General features: G+C 32.0%; 1 protein-coding gene across 3 annotated transcripts in view; it reads left to right on the top strand.

Annotated features, from left to right (window-relative positions):
• The first annotated feature begins 236 nt into the window (after positions 1-236).
• The window catches only part of Dh31 (diuretic hormone class 2), a 297,142-nt gene continuing 279,930 nt past the window's right edge, over positions 237-17,448 (top strand). For all 3 annotated transcript variants that reach the window (XM_074127288.1, XM_074127287.1, XM_074127286.1), the window contains exon 1: positions 237-391. The gene's annotated coding sequence lies outside the window, so the exon portion shown is untranslated. The remainder of the gene's footprint in view (positions 392-17,448) is intronic.

Below are 17,448 nucleotides of genomic sequence, written 5' to 3'. Positions count from 1 at the left end.
AGGATCTGTAAGAGAGCATGTTCTCGTGGTATATAGGTGTTGTGAGTTAGAACAGGGCATAGAACATGGAAGTTAGATTGGGGATTGGGTACATAGAAGAAGATGATGAACATACTGGAAACTGCCAAGTTAGAAGAAGAAAGAATGATGAGAAGTATTTCTTCTTTTTTTTATGTCGGAGAGGTGAGGTGAGCAAGAGGGATAATGTGTAGAACAGTCATGATTGGCGGAGCTTGGAGGCGGCTAGACTGGGGGCTGGGTTGGGGCGGCTATAAGAGGCGGCATGGTGCTGCTCTAGTCCGCACTATATCGCCGGCAGTCGCCCAAAGCAGCTCAGCCTCCGAGCCCTACTAACTGCATCCAGAGAGAGCGCATTCATATACATCCTACAGTAAGTTTTAGACAACAAATTTTAATTCAAATCTTTCTGCACATTTAATTGCAGTCATACCATTATTATTTTTTTTTTTGTAGCACTAAAAGTCTAACAAGACTTATCCAACGAACTCATAAAGTTATAGACACTGGAACCAAGCTAACAAATAGAATGGGAAGAAAAAATGAACGGGTAAAACAACCTGTGATCCAAATATAAATTTCTTTTTTAAATAATTTTTTTATTTGAAACCATACAATATTTTTAGAGGCAACAGTTCGCGTACCACTTGAGGAATAGAACTAACTGTTGCTTCTTGGACTATGTTTATAATAAATATATTCTAAACCTCCATATCTCATTTTTTGTTTTTACCAAATTATACAATTTTCTTTAAACGGACGTATTTCCTTTCAATCAGTTACTATTAAAACGTTATTAACTGAAACTTCAGCAGTTAACTGTGGATATTCCATATGTTTAGTGACTTCAGCATGAGAAAATTCATTAATATTGTCAAACAAAAAATAAAGCAATTAAATTTTGGACTTTATTTATTTTTTTAATTGAATAAAAAAACGCATTTTATTTCATTTTCAGTTACATCGTAAAATACCAACAGTTTTAATTTTTCAAATACCAAAAATAGAATTAAAACAAAATAATCACAAATAATTTTCAATTAAATCTTAACTCAAAAAGCTAATAATCAACCAATGAAATAATTACTTTATTTTAGTCCTTATACATTAATTTTCTTGCACAAAAATTGATCAATAACATAATTTAAATTAGACATCAATATTTATAATTTTATTTTGAAAAATAAGGACTTTTGAATACACTTAATTAACTTTTTTTAATGTACATCTCATGTTTTGCCTCCATTTTCTGGAATTTAACATAAATAAGTTACTTATTCCTTTGTAATTAACAAATCAATCTATTAAAACAGGCCATCCAAAATAAATCTAAACTCTCAAACATGATCGTATACTGTCTGAACAACATTACTCAGCACTAGTATATTCTATTAAACTAATAATTGTATTACGCATTTAACAACTTCGCTCGAAGTTCATAGGCCTCTTTACAATAATTTATCAAGCTGATTCAGTCAGCTCCATTAAGAAGATCTACCATTTCTTCAACTAATACATTTTTTTCCCTGAACTATTTACTTTTAATATCGCTATAACGCGGACACGCAACTAAGAAGTGATATAGCGACTCTACTTCATTTAGATGACAAAGGGAGCATACAATTTAACTTAAATTTAAAAATATTTATTAAAATATTCTCAAATGTATCTTAAATAAATATAAAAAATAAAAAAACAAGCAATTTTTTGACTTTAGGATTTTACAAAATAAAATAATTATTAATACTTTATAAAAGCAAAATATAAATAAATATTTGTAATTTTGTAATTACAACAATGAAAGAAAATTGAAATTTGCTAATAGACTTCCGGATTTCCATCATTGTTTCATCTAGAAATTAATCATTAAATTTAATATTTCTAAAATTTTTACCTAACTTTTCACCAAATTATTTTTTTTAAATTGAATGACGCACCAAAAGTTTGTCCAATCTTTTAAGCGTCTTTAGTTAAACCACAAAAAGGGAAATGAAGTCTATACGAACGAATTGGTTTAGACTTTCAACTATTTTTTTTTAATTCAAAGAAAAAGATTCAACCAAATTCGCCCAGCACAAAATACAAATAATCAAATATAAATAATAATGGATTTTGTTCATTATCTCTGAACTAAAATTATTTCAACTAATTTAAGTGACTACTCTATGGCCAGCCTAGAAAATGTTGAGACTAACTTTACCGGAGAACACAAATTTGCCAACTAAATTTGCGTAATTTGGGAATACATACCCACAAGTTGGAATATAATTTCTACCCATTTTAAATTGCGCAAATAAAAATAAAATAAACCCATGATTCTGGTTAAGGTTTAAAATTTCAGTGCAGACCATTAATATAATACAAGTTCTTTTTTAGATTTCACATGGTAACAATCTTTTGTAAGCCTTTGTCTAGTAATGAATAAAAATTGCAACCACCAGTATTTTACAATGCGATCTAAAAAAAAAACAGTTTTTCAAATGAAGCCCATTGATCTTATGCAGCAATTGCGAACATCTAAAAACCAAGTGCAAACGAATAATAATGAAAGTTAATTGAACTCAGATAACAATTGAAAGTAATCAGAAACTTGCAGTAAAACTGATTCTATCAATGAACGAAATATTGAAAATATCGGAATCAGATTTGTTAGTTGACAGTGCATTCAATGCTCTGGTTTAAAAAAAATCCGACTGTTATTAACGAAATATTCAACCACCACCTGAAATTTAGCTGACGTTGCCAACAATAAACCTAAATAGTTGAAAAAATATAATCTGTTTCTGATTCTTGATAATATTTATCTAATCTAAATAGCCGAAATCATAATTGAACTAATTTTAACTACAAACGTGAACAAATTAAGTACAAACATCTACACTCAGCGTTCGATTTGCGTCTTTGTTTCTTCTACATCTGCATTTACAAAACTTAATACCAAAGAACATAAACTATAACAAAATTCATGTATACCCAATTTTGAAGATATTTAGCTGTATTCGTTTTCTATTTAAAAGAAAATGTTTCGAATTTAATTTATGTCCCTCATAAAAAATTCTTTTCCCTTTGCGGCTTCTTATTGCTGCTGATCAGCAAATAGAAATAACTTAATGACCAATAATTATTTCCATCCTTTGACTACATCAATCTATTGGGGAACCTGCAAGTAATACTCGCTTTAATACTTTCAAGAGTGTTCGGTAAAAAGACAAAATAAAAGCATTATTTTTAATACTCTCATTTGCGGACTTTTACATTAGGTTGACATTTTTTTCAAACTGTTTCATTACAGGGATATTTCGTTTTATCGAAATCCCTGTCTCTTTTCTGTACACATATGTAATTCATAATTACAAGATTAATCAAACCAGGTTTTCAACTCTGTGCCCAATAATTTGTAAATTATTTACTCAGTAATTTTCTGCTTATTCTATTCTCTTTTAATATAGTGCCCGTTTTTATTACTTAATTTCAAGATCTTTAATTATTAGGGCGCCTCATTAATTTTAATTACTCACCTAGCAAATTATTATGATTACTTTTTAACTTTTTTTAAAAAATAAAACTTCTTTATAAATTTTAAATACTTTCCTTTATGATTAAATTAATATAAAATATTATTTAATACTAAAATAAAAGAATAAGTTTCCCTCTATTTAATTTAATACTAATTAAATATTTTAAAAATACATTTAATGGTGCAATATCCAATTACATTTTTCAGTGAGATGAAATTAATTCTAAATCCATCAGACCTGACCTAATAGTTGTATACAATTCGCCTAGCAATTCAATTAAATTATATATTTTATTTTTTTGTAATTTCCGAATTGAGCAAACTGCGACATCTCACTTTTCAATATTAATAATTTTCTGTTAACTTTAGCGAAAGGATATTCTTTAGATCTTTTACCAATAAAACAAGTCCTGATATTGTAAATTTCAAGGTAGATGTACTCTTCGTTACTTTTGGTGGATCAATTAACGAACCTCTTTTAACTATTTGAAAATTAAACTGAATATTGTGAATATTGCTAGTTTAAGAATGAAGCAATAAATAATCGAACTGGAACTATGAATTTAATAAAATTGCTTCTTTAAAATTTGTCAATTTAATATTGTGAGTGACAAGAAAGCACTCTTAACAATTATTAATTTAAAAAAAGGAATCTCTCGGAGAAAAATTAGAGCATCAAGTGCCGATACACTTCATGCTTGAGGAACTGGTAGATATAGGAGAGCTGACTTGTTCCAGGCCAGATCAGAGAATGCAAATATGTAGACCAAACAGTATTTTGATAATTAGCTGTTGCTAAATCAGCAAATCCAGCCTTTACTGTATAGGAAACTACGACTTTTTTGAACTGTTACTTACTAAAGACGGCTGAATTCTCCTAAATTTTTTTTTTTTAAAAAAAAACTCAGTTTTGATCTGAATCGCTCTATTTAGAACCTACTAGTCTTGAACATAGGTTTCCATTGAACGAATAGAAAAGCCCCCATCTTAATGTTCGAATTTTTATAGATTATCTTCTTTTGGTGGTTTCTTCTCTTGAATAATGATACGTACATATACCTAATAATGTTTGTTGCACTATACTGTCTCAGTTGGAGCGTATACTTATTACTAAGGAACGGATTCGTATGTATTTACATATTTTTTTCTAGGCAATTTACAGACGTTTTTCAACTAGAAGTATTCATACTGACACTTTTTAAGTCGTTTGAGTCTACTTTTATTTCACATATTTCCACATATTTGGATGTTATCGCATATTTATACATATTTGATTAAAATAAATAAATATTTCTACATATTTAATCAAAATATGTACATATTTTTTCATATTTTTCATTTTGGGCATATTTTCATAATTGGTAGGTGGTTGACAGGAACTGTGAACCACAGACTGTAGGGCTGTGAATCACAGTGGGTATAATGGTTATTGTAATTTACACAGAATGCTGCTAAACAGTGACGGGCACTTGTTAGTTCTTTGAAGTTGTCTGTTCTTTCAGCTCGTTCGTTGAAGTGTCCAATTCATTTAGTTCGGTCACTTAGTGTATTCTTTGCCACGAACATCGGCCTCAAACAAACAACTGGTTGCTAAATATCTTCGCGAGTTTCCAGCAGAACTTTTTCGAAGTGATGGAGACATTTTGTACACACAAGCGCGTTTCTTGCTCTCAACGTTCCCAAGTCACCCAACATATTGCCACCGGATCGCACATAGAGAATAAAAACAGAAAGAAAGAGAGGACGTCCTATCAAGCCTTCCTTACATCTCCATCATCAAATAAGTCTACTCTGAGTACAGATCTGTGTCGGGCTTTGGTTAGAGCAGATATCCCTTTCCACAAACTTATTTATAATTGTAAAAATATTCTTTTCTTGTATAAATAATTATAACTTCCCCCCCCCCAAAAAAAATCCATTTTCATAAAAAAAATGTCCATTTTACTTAAATATTCCAGAAAATATTTTAAGAAAATCACATATTTTCCACATAATTGACGAAAATAAATGCATATTTTAATTAAATATTTGGCATTTTTAAATACATAAAAATCCGTTCCTTACTTATTACCTTGTCACAACTACGACTTTTTCTTGAAAACCATCGGTTTGATCACTACCAGATCTCTCACTAATTATTTTTCATTAAAATAACTTAACTAACCAGTTTTTAGACAACGCCATTACCCTAGCATATAGAGTTTAGGCTTACATAAATATTTCTAGTAGCAATAGGATGAAAAAATAATTGCCATTTCAGTCGTGATACATTTATTCTGCCGAGCTTTCGACCTAGGGACTAGGTCATCTTCAGGGCTAATTTACAAAGTAATATTTTTACATTACAGGGTTGGTGTGTCTTCTGTCTTGTCAGTCCATGAACAGACAAGATTTTCATAGAAAGTATCAAGGCACAAAAAAAAAAGCCTCTTTCTAGAATTGATTTTCTGTCCGAATTGCAGCAAAAACTTGCAGCGAATTGGGTAATTTCCGATCCGTGTCAACAGCGCACAATAATTGAAAAAATAGTGAATGTAATTAAAAAAATGGAAAAGCCCCTGATCAGAAGGCAGTCAATCAGATTCTAGAAAATACTGCGATCCTAAGTTGAAGTTAATTCCTTCTGCGTGAAATGTTAAAGCCAATTTGTGGACAAAATTTGTTTTTTCGTCCTTAATTCCTATTCTTTCTCATCCTTTAATGCAAATTTTATTATTAAAATTGAAATCAATGTAAAAAAAGATAAAAATAAATTATGGAGTCAATATGACTCCACATTGGCAATAACTGACTAAGTTCGAGTATTGGCAATGCAGTGTTATGAATAAATATGCGTGACGTTAATCTCAAGCGGTTTTTTTTAAATGCTGCAAAAAAGGACCAACAATGTAAGCTCACAAATTCTTTGCAATGTAACCTTATTAAAACGTTTTAACATCCTACATAGCAAATATTGATGAACTAATATAATTAAACCTCGTTAAATTCAATTTAACCCAGGCTCGTCATTTAATTAGGCGATCGCTTAACTAAGGTTTAGTTTTATAGGCGTATGTTATTTGTTACGCATGGCTTTTCTTAAAATTAAATTAATTATTAATTATTAAATATAATTACCACTTAACTTCTTAGCTTAGGATAGAATGGAATAGACACTTAACATGTTTTTCATTTGGAGTTTCAGTTTACAGTATAACCTCCTAACTGTTTACAATAAAAGGTTCAAAAAAAGACTATTAGATTGAGGGAAGAAGTTTGGACGAAAACGCTAGGCATTGTAAGCTCACTTGAGAGCGTTTTTTACCCTCCGATGTTTGTACACAACTCTAATGTCGTAGATTCTACAAAGCGGGTTATTACTAAGACTCGTTATTACAAGAGTCGTGCTAGACTTTTATTTATTTTTTTTTAATATATCGTGGCGAGTTCGTTGCCAGCCTTAGAATCTTGTTTTACGTTATCTGCATAACATCAATATTGGTCCTGTTGGTGATTCTCCTAGAGGGGCAGGCATATTGTGACATTAGTTTGATTACTTCCTTGTATATCAACAGCGCTTGTTATTTGCTGTCAGTTTATACTCTTTTTCGGAGTAGCGAAAATAGTGCCCAGTTCGCTGCCTTGCCTTTGTTAATAAGATTCTTTACGTGAGGATTAGAGATGATAATTTCTGGTCGAGAGTGACATTGGATAGAAACTACTTGACCATGGTACTGACTGCCCTCGGAAGTCTACTTCTTTTTCCAAAGCCAAATTTGGAAAATAACGTGGCTTCAGTTTTGTTATTATTAATTTTAATTTTTCATCTTTCGCAATATCTGCTGATGCAAATCATTGTTTGTATTAATCTAAAAGCGCAATTGCATCTATGGTTCAAGATAAAGAATAGAGAGGAACATCGTCAACATTTAAGGCCAAGTCAACCTTCTTGGAGTTAAGCAACGTGTTGAAGTAGACCAGAAATAGCATTGGACCGATGATTGTACTTTTAAGAAATTCTAGCAGCAATTTTGTGAAGTTCAGTGGGGATAGAGTTTTATGGAGAAACGGAATTTTCTGTTTTTCAAAATAGAATGAACAATTTTGATGACATAGGGTGGGAAATTATAAGTCTAGAGATCAGACCATCATGCTAGACTATATCAAAAGCTTTCTCAATATCTAACAGTGCCAATCCTGCGTGTATGATGCGTTGGAAAGCGGCAGATATATTCAGTAAAATTCGTGGTTTCTGGCTGGTTTTCCCTTTATAAATTCAAGACCCTTTCATTACGTAACTAGCGGGAAAAGAGATTCAGGTGAGTGCTATTAACACCTGACTGCCATCTGATGTATAGTGATCGTCAAAAAAGAGAATTCAGCTTGGTTATTAAAAAATGTTTTTATGTCTACCTCGATTTGCAGCCTATTATTATGTAACCTAACTTGTGAGAGGAGGGAACACCCCCCCATTAGCTGCCAAAAATTACAAATTACATTAAACGGTACCTCAAGTTCGGCATTTTGTTTTCAAGACTACGGATTTTTGAAGAAATAAGTAAATCTGCAAGATTTGAGTGCTCTTTATAATGATGAAATTAAATATATAGTTGACGCCACTAAAGATGGCTGCTCTCAAAGGGATTTTGAAGCTCTAAATGTAGCTAAATTTTAAAATAAAAGGGAACCCATATTTCCATGTAGTTCTTTCTTATTCAAAGAAAATTTGCTCAAGCTCAACAAACAGGAAGGACATTTTAAGGTTTATTACTTATAAGGACTAAACATATCTTATAAATTCCAAATTAAAACTGTTCGTGCGTAAAACCTGCATATGAAAGAACAAATATTTTATATTCTATTAACCTGCCCAAGATATAGCTCCATCTAAATTATGGAGGTAAGCTAGTCATAGCTAAAACGCTAAAAGTATCTTAGCAAACAACATTAAGAATATTTACATTTTTTAACCACAAAATTCTAAAAATAATATCTTTTTTCTTTGAATGAATAAATCTCTAAAGATGTTTTTATATCTTGAATCTTTCTTAGAACTATGCTTAACCGGGATAAAAGATTAATTCTTGAATTACAAGATGTTAAGACTTTTTGATTTTAGTAAATATGAAGAGGGAATAATTTTTCATCAATTATTGTGCCAGTAAATTTCAGTTTTATCTCATTTATTTATAGATTTATCTTTTTATTAATATCTTAAGTATAAATAATATATCTTAAAGGAGATAGGTCTTTCAGTTTCTTTACAATTTTAATAAATAATGTTTTAGACTAGAATTCTTTTTTAGTTCTTTTCAGGTTTAAAATGATCTTAGGTTTTTCATGTACTGTCACATTGATATAATTGATGTTAATTGTAAAATTGTTTGTAATTTTCATTCGTGTAGATTGTTTACTGGTTTATTCAGTCTATTATTCATTTTTATAATTATTTCTTATTCACACCTCTTGGGTAGAGTATTTAGTATCTTTTGTTTGTGTTCATTAATTTGGTTTAGGGATTGGTAAATATTTTACCAGCCACGTTTTATTTAATCCTAAAATCTTACTTGTCCGACAGATACTTCCGAGTGCAAATACGATCTTCTTTCTCCCCACTTGAACATATCGACACTGGAGTTCCACAGGGCAGCATTCTGGGTCCTATTCTCTACTCCATTTACACTTCAGACCTACCAACAGATCCTAACACCACACTTCGAACATACGCAGATGACACCGCCTTACTGTCCTCTAATCATGACTCTGTTCTTGCTCACAGAAATCTACAATCACATTGAACAGTGGTTCAAGAGATGGGCTATTAAGCTTAACGAAACTAAGTCGCAAAACATCACCTTCATTCTTCGTCTCATTACTCTTCCTCCAGTCATCTATAACCTAACATCTCTACCTGTACTGAACGTTGCTCGCTACCTTGGGCTTTACTTAGACCGAAGACTTTCTTGGAACCCCCACACTATACTTAAAAGAACAGAACTAAACAGACGATATCGACTACTTTAAAAGACTCTTATAAGATAGATCAAACTCTCTCTGGACAACAAAAGACTGTTTTATAACAATATTTTAAAAACCATCTGCGCTCCAATCACCGAAGGATTCGGATCTCTTCAATCTAAAATACTTCGAACTATCGTAAACGCTCCATTTTATGTCTCCAACCTGACTATACACACTGACCTTAACATTCCTTTTATCGCACAAGTTGCTAAAACAAGATACAGAAAACTCCAATTTAACCTGCAATCTCATATAGGTCCTCTAGCTCAAAATCTTTCTTCAAGAACTCTCCTTGGTAACCCGTACAAGTCGTCTTAAGAGACAGTGGCCTCGTGATCTCTTCTCAAGTGAAGAGAGTGACTAACCATCCAATATTTGGGAGTGTTACCACTGGGTAACTTCTCCATTCGTTAACTTATCATTTGTTACTCAGTTATCATTGTTACTTATAGCGCTATCGCGCTGATTGTAGCACAGTAAAAAGAAAAAAAAAGGGATTGGTAACGGCCAACTCGTATCGTACGTACATTCTTTCTCTAAGAGACTTTTGAAAGAAGTAAATCGCCAAAGATCCTTCCTTAAGATCAATTATATTTAAACAAAACTTATGGGTTTTATCTGAAAAGACGGTAACCTGCTTCCTCGTTGCACAGTCATAGAACGTCGCTATTCCATAACTTAATGACCAGAAGTTAAAGAATCTACTTACATTTTACACAAAATCTTATTTCTCTCTTAACCAATGTTAGCAACTGCCTCTATTTTGCCCTCTTAAAAACAGATAAAAAGTTTCGTTCTGAATTTAGATCCCCAATAGTTACGGTACAGGATGATCCCTAGTGAGTTCAGGATTATAGTATTGGATGAAAGCGACTTTGTTCCTTTGATTCTATTCTTATCTCATTCAAAGTATTTTGCTAGTGAATCGTGGGATTGTTCAGCGGGCTTTAAACCAAAATCCTTTTTCCTTAGTTATTTTTACTATATCTTCCACCCGTCTGGGATTATCAACTTTTATTTCTCCGCCTACGTTGGTGCATCATCCTTATCAAGACAGTAGAATTCCTGGAATCTAGACAGTCCTCTGAACTGTCCAAGAATCTTTCTTTCTTTTTCACCAAGATGTCGTGTGATAAACGGCTTTGATATTTCCCAAACCCTTGGGAAGGGGTTTCTGTTCTCGGCCGGATCTAAGGCAAAAGGCTCCAACATTTCGTGCCTCTTATTCGTTTATTTGTAAATAAAACTATTTTTGAAGAAGGTTATGGACTTTACATCAGTGGCTTGGTGTGCCATTTTTGTCAAGCAATCCCTCAATGAGGGTGCTGGTGTTTTCCTTTTTCGTGCTCCCGGTACAAAGAAGTGCTGCAATTATGTGAAATTCTGAGGGTGCGTTTCCATTGGAATAGAAATTTGTTCTTTCAAGACCCTGGATTAAAGAAAGAGAGAATGGGAGGCAAAAAATTAGGACATAATCTGCAGTGGGTTTTTTTTCAATTTTTTTTCAAAAATCTCCGCAAACTTTACTCATTTAATCAAATATTTTCCACTGAAATCTGTCCATCAAAACTGTAACTTAAAGAGATTAACCGGTATTTCCCAATTTTCTTGAAAACGTCTTAAATAGTTTTTTTTTTAAAACTTTGTATACTGTTTTCCTTTAAGTCGGTCACAATTATCAGAAAACTTTTTCGGAAAAAATCAATCACAGGAGATTGATGTCTGCCTAAAGTTCTCTTTCAAATCATTGGAATCATATCAATGGAATTTAAATGTTCTACCAATTTTACTAAATACAAGTAAAATCGGTTTATCAGATAAAATAATAATAATAATAATAATAAAGTAAAGTAATTGCTTATTTTTTCAGGCGGGGCTTAACGTCCAACTAGCAATTAGATGTCGTGGACGGAGGCGAATAGCTAACGTACTTTACTATTTCTCATTTAACCATTAAATAAAATCCAAGGCCTAAGACCGGGAATCGAACCCAGTACCGCAATGCATATTAGCTTTGTAGTTCTAATAATAATAATAATAATAATAATAATAATAATAATAATAATAATAATAAAACAATATAAATGTAATGCTAATACTTTTGGTTGATCTGAGTCCGTTGGTAGCATCTACAAATACTTGTTAACACAAAATATATTTTACTAAACTTTGAACCCAAATTGTCAACTTTTAACAACTGAAAGCTATGAAATTCATCCAATAATCTACATTTTGAACATTACCAAAAATAAAATTCATAAATAGTTATTGTAAGACGAAAAATTGTCCTTTTTTTTTTCCTAGATTTTTGTCTATAATTATTTTTTACTATCATTTTTTAAGAATCAATTTGAGTCCTACCTGAATCATTTTGATCGATATTCAATATTCAGCTTTCTTATAATAGAGAATTTAAATAATTATGTAAAAACTTACTACGAATGCTCGCACATCAAATTGCTAATTTAACGCCTAAAAAAGATAAGCTATATGTAAGAAAAAAATGCGTACAAGTCGTGCAGGTTTAGCTGCTATCTTTTATTTAGGCGCAACACCATAATTAGTATTTCTGTTCGTAGAATGGCTTCTTGTGGACCAGAGCCTCTAGTTAGAGTCTAGAGGTTAAGTACTTACCAACACATTAGAGTACTTTAAGGACAACTAGGGTGTGCACTGCCAATTTTAGAAACCGGGTCAATTGCGAGGCAGTCCAGTGGGCTCTCTCTTTATGAAGTAGGAAATGTAACCGTAACTAGTTCTCACATTTATTATTAATATTATACCTAGTAATAATCGTGGTTTATTGAAACAAAAAGAACATATTTACAATACAAACAGGTTAGAAACACTTAGGCATAGACACCGAGGAGAGTTCGTCCGCCAAGTTGACCAAGTTGTCCAGAGCAAAAATAATTGTTTATAACTAAAGATGTTTACTTCTTTATCTTTCTCTTTTCTTCAAATAAAACATTTATTAATATATATAGGTTTTATTTAGTATTAAATTCGGTTTGTGTGAAAGTTTGTAAACTATATATGTGTGAGTATTATTGTGTTTGTGGTAAGATTGATTACGCTCTTAAAATGGTGTACGAGCATTTACTAGGAGTAATGTGTGAACGTAGTCCGGCATTTATATGATTGAGAGCACGTTGTTGGCAAGAATGATTGGGTTTTGGAGTTAGCTCTAGAGATAAACACACAGAATTAGCTCATTAGACAGTTCAGCAGGTGCAAAGAATCTTAGTTGGGGAGCGCCTGAACTGAATTTATCATCTTGGAAGAAGTAGGGCTTCAAGGTTCGAAATTGGTACATAGGTCTTCCTAATGGAATATGCCCATCAGAGGAAGCCCAACTAATTATTAAGCTGGAGCTGAAATGTCAAAAAAAAAAATTCCTTCATCAAAAATAGAATTTAAATAATGTTCATCGATCTTGGTGATTGATTCAATAATCGAATGGGAAGGAAGATGATTGCCCAGTTCAGTTACAAATTTTTACTTAGCTGTTTGCCAAGCTTTTCGACCTTGGGGTTAGATCATCTAGATCAGGGCTTATACTTGTTGACAATTGAAGAGCTTGGTGCAAAAAGAAGTTATCTACAGTTTTTTAAAATGTTTAGTAGGGACAAAAACTAAACATGCTTTAAGATGTATTCTTTATGTTGTGTCTGCTGTAAGGATTAGTTAATATATTGTGATGGGGTCATTTGGGGCTCAATTTGAACTTTCTAGGGCATTTTTTAAGCTTGCTATAAGCAAAAGTTATTTTGCAGCTAACTCTTTTTTGCACCAAAATCATAATTTTCAGTAAAACTTGAGTACATATTAAGTACTTTAGTCATCAGATTTCTTGTTTTTGAGCTTTTAAGTGACATTTTGTCTTGTCGAAGCGAATGTTAGATATATTATTATGCCTATCAAAAAGAAAAATAACAATATCTACCTAATATAAACATTAAATAAATCTAATAAAAAAGTTGATTGCGTCATCTTTTCTGTTTGGAGCAAAAGATAGTTATCTGCGGTAGAAAACTCATTTTTGCTCTAAATCTAACCTAGGTTAGAGAATTACTTTTCTAATAAACAATTTATGAAACGAAATGTCTATAATTTTGTCGCTGTGCAGTAAATGCGCATTAATATCTTGCGGTCAGCGACATTGATTTGAAATTATTGCATAACCTGAGTTAAATTATCTCTTTGCTAGGTTGAAAATTAACGAACTAATGGGACATCGATTTGGCAAGGAATGTTTACCAACATTGTGTCATTTGGTAGCGCTTATAAGATTTCGTTATTACGTATTAAATTCAATATTTTCAATATAATACTAAACCCTTATACAACTGTCTTACAGGGCGATTTTAATTGCTAGGATTCTTATATTATTCGGAATTTAAGCGACAATAGCGTAAAATAAACAGATGTACCTAAATAAAGTATAACATATAAAAAATATAACCTGAAATCCAATTTTATCTTAAACCGAATAAGCCGTTCTGAATACCGTGAACTTTAAGTAAAATCAATTAATGTATATATTTATTAATTATCGATAAATTTTACTTTATAAGGTTAAAGTTAAAATTATATGAGCGTTCACCTCTAATATGGTTATTGAGAAACAAGGATGTTTCATAAAAGATAATAAAATATAAAATAAGTACAATAAATTATGTGTTAAAAGAAAGTTAATTAATGATAAAACAAAATATGGCCGCTTGACAATATGATGGATTTACTGAATCCAAAGCTCGCTTATCTATTTTTATCAATAATTTTTTACCGAAACTACGAGAAAATATTTCAGAAAATATGAATGGCTTCCTAAATTGCAAATTTTTGACCAGTCATCAACTTTATTTGGCCTAACCTGTGTGTTATGGTCGACATAATTGCATAGTATCGAACTTATTTTAGCGTATAATGCGAATGATGATGGCAAATTGACCAGCCTGAACGTCAAATGACCGGTCTTTAAAATTGTTTAAATCTCTTATTATAGACTGAGGATAATAATTATTCAACTATGAAAACGCATAGTTTCTTTTGTTTAAAAATAAATCTCGTAGATTCGATTTTTTATTGAATCATTTTTTATAATTATAGGCTTCACAATTGCTCTCAAAAAAATTCTCAATTTTTTACATTTTAGACAGCATTTTTTAGTCTTATTGCCTTTGTAGTATCTTATTTGGCTATTTTCCGACCACTTGTTCGTGTACTAATATTTGTCATGCTTTTGCTATGGTATTTCAAGGTAAGTTTTGCCTTGAAATTTCACTTTCGGTAGTTTTTTCATACAAAATCCATGCATTTATCCGGGGCTAAGTCTAGGATATTGAAAACTATTTGTTGAGGCCATCTCCGAGATTTTCCCCGGTTGTATTTCTTCAACGAGCTGTATACATTTCTGCTAATTTCAGAGCGACAAACACCCCAAGCGGAATTGAAAGTTCTCTGCTTTCAGGTTTTCTCAAATATGGGAAAGCCTTGTATTACATCGAACGCTAGCCAAAATTTGTCCGGTTGATTTAGCATGAGTAAATCTGCATCTTGACTTTGTTGGGTACAATTGTCTGTCGAAGAGATATATGCTCTTGGTTAGAACAGTTTTGACTGTTCCCTATGGAATTTGTTCCAAAATTTAGAAATCTAAGCCAATTTATCGGTTTGTAAGCGATGATTTCTTTGATCCAATCGAATAAACCTCATAATTTCCGTCTACACATTTCTGCTCATAGAGTTTGAGAAGAATGTTCGTCCCTATTTTTTGTTCCATTCAAAAGGGCAATATCGTACATTTTTCGCCTCATGTGCACCACATGCAAACAATAATCCGATAAATGCATTATCAAATTGAGTTTTCGAAGGAATTCAGTTACAAAAAAAAATAAATAAATAAATAAAATAAAATAAAATATTAAAATAAGTAAATAAAATGAAAATATTCAGCCGGTCAAATGACCGGTAGCGCTAGTTAAGACGGACTACATATTTTTCTCAAAAATCATATATTAATAAAAGAAGTGAATATTAAAAAAACAATTGTATTTATATTTTAGGAAAAGTCGTGAAGTCTAATAACGTTGTAATTAGAAAATTTAAACCAAATTTAAAAAACGGTCAATTGACCGGTCGTGGCAGGTTTAGTGTAAATGCTTTTGACGTGAATACGTCTTTAAATTTGAATCATATGGAGGCAATCCAAAAAACCTAATGATAACAAAATCGGGGGATACAGTTTGGCATTATAGTTTCGAATCTATTGTCTACATCCAAAATTAAATTAGACAACTAGATAGCTAAAGAATCAAAGAATTCATTACGATAAGCGAGGACTGTGACGCATCGCGCGCGGTGGAGAGGGAAGCGCAGCCATTTTGAGATCATTTTGCTGCGATTCGAGATTTGCAATGAGTATAACTTTTGACTCGGAGAAGCTACGATGTTCGTTTAAGTTTTAATCGTCAGCTGTCGTCACAATCTATCGATTGTATATAAAACATTAGTCTAAAATAGAGACAGTGAATAAAATAAAGGTGTTAGAATAAAAAAATATTATCAAAAATATATAATGACGGCCTTTACGCGTCGAAAAGCCAAAAACAAATGCAGAGATCGTATACGGTTGGAAAGGGCTTCTCAAGAACAATCGAATGGTAAAAGTCGCAAAGCCGGTGGAGTCGCCATATATCGCAACATCATTAGCTTCACTGATTGTAATAGAGTTAACATTGACATTTCGGAAATTTATTTGGAAATGAAAGACGCAAAAGCTGGTGATGTCTTTCTAGTAAACGAAAACGGCCAATGGCATCTTCAAATTCATACTCGGATGTGTGTACGTATATCCATCCGGGCACAGCGTTAGCAGAAATTAAACTCTTTATGTTACGATCGTTGTTAAAATATTCCAAAATCATCTATAAAATTATACCCGATTACGAGCCTGATCTTACTACACCAATTAGGATATTGGAGACTTTAATGTCGATGTCTCACAAAATCGCTCATTGCCCGACTTCATGCTCAGCGAGTTCAATTTGTCTTATATTGAAACTTCTCCAACAACGTTAGGTAATACCTATATTGATTTAACGTTTACCAGAAATCTCGATGTATCTTGTATGCCATTTGTGGCGTACTTTTCGTATCACAGACCTATAATTAATAAAGTTATATTGTAACACAGTAATTATTTGTTTCCTTGATTTCATCCTAAATACATAAATAAAAATATTTTATATAAAAAATATAACCCGTTACGTAAACGTATTCACGTACAACACACGGCCGTGTCCATGGCACAGCCACAGTAGAGCTTTTTTATGATTGTTTGGAGGTAAAGCTAAGTTCTACACCCTTTGCTCTAAAATTATTTCCTCTTAAGTTTGTTGGCAGGAAAATAATAGCAAAAGCAGTGCACCGAACATGCAGGCTTTGCAAATACCACTGAAGCAAAGTAATTAATTAAAATTTGTCGTAAGGAGGGGGGGATTATCAATGAGGTTAGCATATTGGATTCCCACGCAGTGGTCCCGGGTTCGAATCCAGCTGCTGACCCTTAGATTTTTTTTTTTTCTTTCTAGGAACTTCTTACAGCTCACTATCCGGTGATGATACAGTGTTGTGTGTAACGAGAGCAATAACCTCAGATTTTGTCGCGCCTTAAATTATTTAAAAAAAAAAAAAATTGTTAATTTGTGAACGTATTTCATTCATTTTAACTTTTTCTCAAATTAAAAATTATTGTTTATTACAACTATTTTTAATTAGGGTTTTAATGAGGATTTTCTTTTAATTTGTTCGCCCAGTCTTTCAGTACGAAATAGGTAGGTATATGATTTCTACAATGTTAGCATGACCCCGTTTCTGTTTTCTGAAAAATTAAAATAGTTTTTTTTTTT

Source organism: Rhodnius prolixus, unplaced genomic scaffold (assembly GCF_049639745.1).
Source record: "Rhodnius prolixus isolate KJV_2025 unplaced genomic scaffold, Rpr scaffold_3, whole genome shotgun sequence".
Classification (NCBI taxonomy): Eukaryota; Metazoa; Arthropoda; class Insecta; order Hemiptera; family Reduviidae; genus Rhodnius; species Rhodnius prolixus.
Note: the sequence above shows the minus strand (reverse complement) of the source record. Positions and strands in the feature narration are given on the sequence as shown.